The sequence below is a fragment of the Accipiter gentilis genome, chromosome 23 (genome assembly GCF_929443795.1).
Source record: "Accipiter gentilis chromosome 23, bAccGen1.1, whole genome shotgun sequence".
NCBI lineage: Eukaryota > Metazoa > Chordata > Aves > Accipitriformes > Accipitridae > Astur > Astur gentilis.
The window spans coordinates 22571908-22577796 of NC_064902.1; the positions used below are offsets into that span (position 1 = coordinate 22571908).

Below are 5889 nucleotides of genomic sequence, written 5' to 3' on the forward strand. Positions count from 1 at the left end.
AGGTGAACTTGCTGGGAGGGGGGTTTACTAGTTTCCTGCATGAATGTATTGACCTAGTTTTCTGGCAATTCCTGGATTCATACTTAGGAAAAAATATTGTACTGACTTTTCAGAATACATACTGGAGAATGGAAATGGTGTTATACATATCAAGTAGGTCCTTTTTCAGTTACAGCCATTTTAAAACGGTTTAGCAATATATATATATATATGAAATAAATGCAGTAAGGCTGCTACAAAGCTCATCTATACACTTCTTATTAATTCCACAGTACCTCCCATCTGTGCATCACTTAAGGCGAAAATGTATGCCTTCCCATGCCTCCTAAATTATGTCTATTTTAAGAAATATTGAGTGAGACACCAGGGTTCAGCAGGACACTTTGTCAGCACATTGATTGGGATTTGCATGGCAGGGCAGTTTGTGTACAGTCCTGTTTCTCACAGCACGCCCGAGTGTTAACCACGAAGTGAATTCCCTTGCAATTTATAGCCCTGTTCTTTCCAATTTGCTCCGCTAAGTCATTTGGCTCCTGACAGGTCTCAATTCCAAACGCTGGATTGTTCAGCACAAAACAAAATGACATTGTTGCCCTAATCAATATGTACTCGTGGTAAACTGCAAGCGTACGTACGTCTCCCAGACTGGGTTTTACAACGGGAGTTTTTTCCTCCGGCTGCCCTGTGCCGCGGTTGCTGAGTGCAGGAGCTGGCTGGCTGCGGAGCCATCCCACCTGCACGGGGCTGAAGCCATTCAACCAGAATTCAAACGCCAATACCTGTTATATCAAATGGAGACAAAACCATGGTATACATCCACTCGAGCTACCCTAAAGACTGAAGAATATGCAAATATCTTTCTCTTCTTCACGTGCTACATTTTACAGGGGTTTTTTCCTCCCATTTTTTCTTCTCGTTTTCTGTTCTTTTTATTTCCCTTCGTACTTCCCCACACTCCCTGCTGCACCTCCCTCGCTAGCCCACCATCCGCAGGCTCTCCCTGTCTTCCCATCTCCCACCTCCCACCTCCGCCCTTCCCCAGCCCGAGGCTCGCAGAGGAGGGCTGGGAATGCCAAGAAGGACCAAACCCAGCCCTCGTCACGCAGCCCATGTCCTTGCAGGCGTACGACAAGCCCGTGGTCTTTCTGCCAGCAGTGATTGTTGGGGAAACCTGCCTCCGTGATTCCCCTGCAACAGAAATGGAAGCAGTGCTGCAATTTCCATCGCTCTTGCACAGCTCCGTGACAGTACGTGCAAAGCAAGGTTGGCCAGGAGATCCCATGCCTCCAGCCAGCTGCTCAGTTTGTTTGCTATCATTGAAACCCCTACTGGTGACTGGTTTGGGTGAAGAACTCTTAGAAACCAAAACAAATCCATAATAAGAATCGGATCAGGTAAAATAAAATACATACGGAGCCACCTTGGAAACACAACTTTGCAGCTGTGGAAATCCCACTCCCGCAACAGGAGCAAAGGGCTTCCTTCTCCTGCGGGTCTGGGTCCGTGGCCAGCACGAGGAGAGGTGGTGGAAAAGGAGGAATGCAAGTTCAAAGGCGTATTTGTGTCCCTGCACAGGAAATACAGAGCGACGTACTGGGATTGCATCAAAAAGCACTGATTTCCCACTGATGGGAGCGAAAGAAAAGGCAAGCTCACTGTCAGCCCTGCACATCGGTAGTGCAGCACAGGCCCAGGGAGATGAGAAAGAAATGCCTGTAGCATTTTCTCCCAGCATCTTGAGCCTTGCTGCCCAGCACGGTGGAAGTGATGCCATCCTCTGTGAAAACATATAGGAAGCTGCCTTCCTATTTCTGCAAAGTAATGTGTGAAAAACACCTTACAGATTCTTCGGTTCAGAGGGACTATTCCAGCCAGAAAGTAATACTTAATGTCACTATCCACCATGGACAGAATAGCAGTTATGCCTTTGCTGCTACGCAGCAAGCTTCAAAAGAATGAAAAAAATAAAGACAAACAAATAGATGTTAGAGGAGACAAACAAATAGATGTTAGCGATACACTGGCCTCTGCTGACAGCACCTTGTCATCCCTGGGAAAAACCTGCCACATTTTTGTCTGAACAGTTTCCACTAATGAAGTTAACCAGCATCCCAGAAATAACACACAGATGTTATATGGCATTAGACTGTCACACATTGATTAAAAAACCCCAATGCCTCCATGGCAGGAATAGCTGTTTTAGCTACATTTTCAGAATCGACATATTTAAATATTGGAAGTTTGCTGCCAGTCTTTACCTTTATGCAGCGTAGCACCGCACGGGGTGGGTCAGACTCCGTCTTTAAATATTTACAAGACATCCGCTGTCATCTTGTTCGGAGATGGCAAGGCAACCTGAAAGCTCAGAGAAATAGAATATCCCTCTCCCGCTCTTTCCTGGCTGCAGGATCCAAATGTGCTTTCTCTACATTCAACCTTGATCAACTTTCCCCTGATTTTTCTGTGCCGTGTCTGAGTATTTAGATTGCCTGTCACTAGCACAGGGCCAGAAACAAAGTCAGGTTTTTGGTTTCCCAATCCCTGACTTTCAGACCGTCCGAGTGAGAATGAGACTCCCAAGAGCTGCTCCAAGGGCAGCGACTGCCAAGAGCCCCGCGACCCGCTCCCATAGTGGCTGCTCAACCATGAATATACCATATATATGCTGGGTCCTTTGATTACTCTGAGAAGCTCTGCTGGTTTTGGTCCAAGCAGTACTTACAGCCTCCGTGTACGAAGCTGCAGAGGGGCACTGGAAGAACCAGGTCTGAAAATCCACCCTGTAAGTGCAACAGTGCAAAATGTGCCAGCACCATGTAATTAATATCAATCACCACCAAATATAGAGGACTCGACATTCAAAAGAAACCTGGAGGTAATTGCTTGTCAATCTACCTTTTAGGCCATGCGTTTGCTGATAGGTTTGTGTGAATCCTCATCTATGGTGGCATAAAAAGCATACGTGCTTTCTACAAACACAGCCAATGGGCGCTATATTTAAGTTTAAGTAAAAACCATCTAAAGAACAGATGGAGCAGGGCATCTACAAACCGAAAATAAACATTTCTTTAAAAATAGATGAAAGCAACATTTAATTTAGTTCAAAGGTTGAAATGAACCATTAAGAAATCTAGGCTCATCTAAATACCTGCTTGTCATGTATATTTAATTGTTTTCATTTCCATTTCCATTTGGATTGTGCTCTGCGCTTACACAATGACCACAGCTTGTCCTGAAGTGTCTGACCGTGGAGAAAGATTTTATAGTATTTCTAAATGGAGAAGAAGAGGAGATTTCTGGGCAAAAATAGATGCCGAAACCACCCAAAAGGCTGTTATGAAGAATTATTAGTCAGTCCCTGAGTGGGAACCAGTGTGCTTGGCACAAAGAAAGCAGGGGTAAAAAGCAGGGGTATGTAGCAGGGTAGCAACAGAGCAACGCGTTACAAATGCGTCTTAAAAAAAACCCTGCTACGTGAAGACAGTTTGGTAGAACTCATCACGTAGGAAATCACCATTTTCCTTCCTTTTCTTCAAACCAGGAGAAAACTGTGGAAAGATCACTCCTTCCAGAGAGCGGCATCCCAGCGGCTCCGCGCAGGCGGGCTCGCCCCTGCCCATCGCTGCTCTCCCCTGCGCGTGGAGGGTTGTTGTACACGACCTAGAACTTCTAGGGGTGGGAGATACAAACCTCTTCATTAGTATCACATCAGCTGCAAAGGGCGTTTTAGAAGCAGCTAATTAACAAACTTCTGGTAAATCTAATGTGAGCAGATACACGATGTTTGCAGTTACTCCGCCTGCAGATTCCAGACTGCAGCTCTAAACATGTTTTTCAGAGTCCTTGAAAAATTCATTTTCTTCACAACTCTACTCACTATTTATTAATTACTCTTATTCTGAATTCTGGATCACAATAATTTCCTCACTCATAATTTCCCCCTCTCTTTCATATTAAAATGTAGTCAGGAACCTGAGTACACGCCTCCTGGTTTTGAGGGTTTTCACCTTTGGGCAGTAGGCGTGGGGAGCCCATTTCGCTCTGTTTGAGACGAGGGAAAGGCAGTAGAACATGAAAACTTCTGTGTCATAGGTCCAGTTTTGTTTCTGGCCATCAGAAGTTTTTTCCAAGCCAGCAGCCCTCTCTGGGACCAGGTTTCCCCCATATCAGGTACTTCCACGGCCCCAGCAGTGGTGTATACGAGATCCTCAAAGTCTTAAATATTTTCTCTTTGGAAACTCCTGCCAAGGAAGGTTGTTTTTCAGTTGAGATACCAAAACGCAAAGAGATCAAGACCTGGCAGTGCTTGACCATGCAGAGGAACTGTTTTCTCAGTACAAGTGGCACCTTAAACACCAGGACATTTTTTCTGCACATGTACGATTCCAGAGAGGTTTCTGTGTCCGTGGTCCCAGTGCTGGTTCAGCATCTGGCTGGAACTCCCCGACCTTCCTCACAGCTGTAGCCAGAGCTACTTCAGCAGGTTTGCCATCATAGCTGTGTCAATTAGGGGCATGAAAATGTGTCCTACTAACTGGCTTCATTACGAAAACAAGTTATTGCATGTCGATTCAACTAATGTGAGCATTAAAAAAAAAATATCTCTTTCTTAAGCATTGTTTGGACAGATGGTTTTTCCCTCTCTGTGAAAAGTTTGGGTTTTCAACACAAGCTGCCTCTCCAGTGGAGAGGAGGTGGGGTAATCGTCTCCTAATTAATGCTTGACTGGCTGAAAGCACATTTTTTGAGTAGAAGGTATTAGATGTAGTTTTCTCACACAAAATTCAGACCTAAAAAGAAATCATAAAACCACTACTCTCTTGGTTAACATCAGGAAAATTTGTATTCAAGAAAATACTACAACTGGGGTCCTGATTTTTTCCAATTTTACACCATATTGCAAGAAAAACCTGAATAAAGGCTACTCAGGAGTCCAAAGTCTATTTTCTTAAGAGGTGAACCACATACAACCAAAGAATAAAGTGACAATTCCTTCATGTTTCTGACTCAAGGATTAGAAAAATAGTCTCAGCAACACTGATCAATGGGAACTTCAAAGAGAAATGTGGACCATCTATTACATTTTCTCCCAATTACCCTCCTTCTGCTGAGAATTGCATTTTATGTGCCTCCTAGGCTTAAAAAAAAGGGAACAGGATTTAAAACAGAGCTCATAAGAGAGTTTTACCTTTTTATTGTATCTAAACACCATACAGCTAGTTAAGGTGGTGGTAAATTCTCAACTGCTGGTGCAGGTGGGACCAGTTCGATGGTCTCTGCGAAATCATAAGATTTTTTTTTTTTTTTTCCCCCCACTTTGTAGCCAAAGCAAGTAAAGGAAAAAGGTATTAAAACACATTTTGGGGTTGACCCACCCCCAAAAAAAGTTTCATTGACTAAACATTTGAAAAACTTGTTTCAAGGTGAATTAGTAGCTTTTGTCCAGCCTGGTTAGGTTTCACAGTCCTTTAAAGCCTCTAAGATGGCATTTTTTAGCTAACCGTGAAACGAAAGCACCATTTTGGGAAAAAAAAAAAAAAGTCAGAAACATCTCTCAACAACAAGTTGTTGTTTTTTCTGATCATCTTCTTTCCTTTTTGTTCACAACTATTTGACAAAATGTATCGAAATCCATTAATCATTTCCAGTAAGCTGACAATAATTTACCTTATTTTGTTGGGTGAACTTTAGCTCTTCATCACGTTATTTCCATCTAATGAGCTCCTGGGACCTGTTTTTGGAGAGGAGAGGAGAACTGATTGCTCCCTTCTTCTTTTCTACTGGAAACCACAGATAAACGTGATTCTATCATTCGCTCCATAAGGTGAGTCGTCTCTCCCTCCGTAAGCTAATCCAAAGGTTTCATTAAAGAGGAGAATCACACCTGAA

At 43.6% G+C, this 5889-nt stretch overlaps 1 long non-coding RNA gene across 1 annotated transcript; it reads right to left on the bottom strand.

The window, feature by feature from the left end:
• Positions 1-447: 447 nt before the first annotated feature.
• LOC126049550 (uncharacterized) lies at positions 448-2815 on the bottom strand. Its single transcript, XR_007509247.1, has 3 exons — positions 2259-2815; positions 1413-1567; positions 448-779 (listed from the first exon to the last, which is right to left on the bottom strand). It is a non-coding gene; the product is annotated as an uncharacterized LOC126049550 (long non-coding RNA).
• Between the last annotated feature and the right edge of the window lie 3074 nt (positions 2816-5889).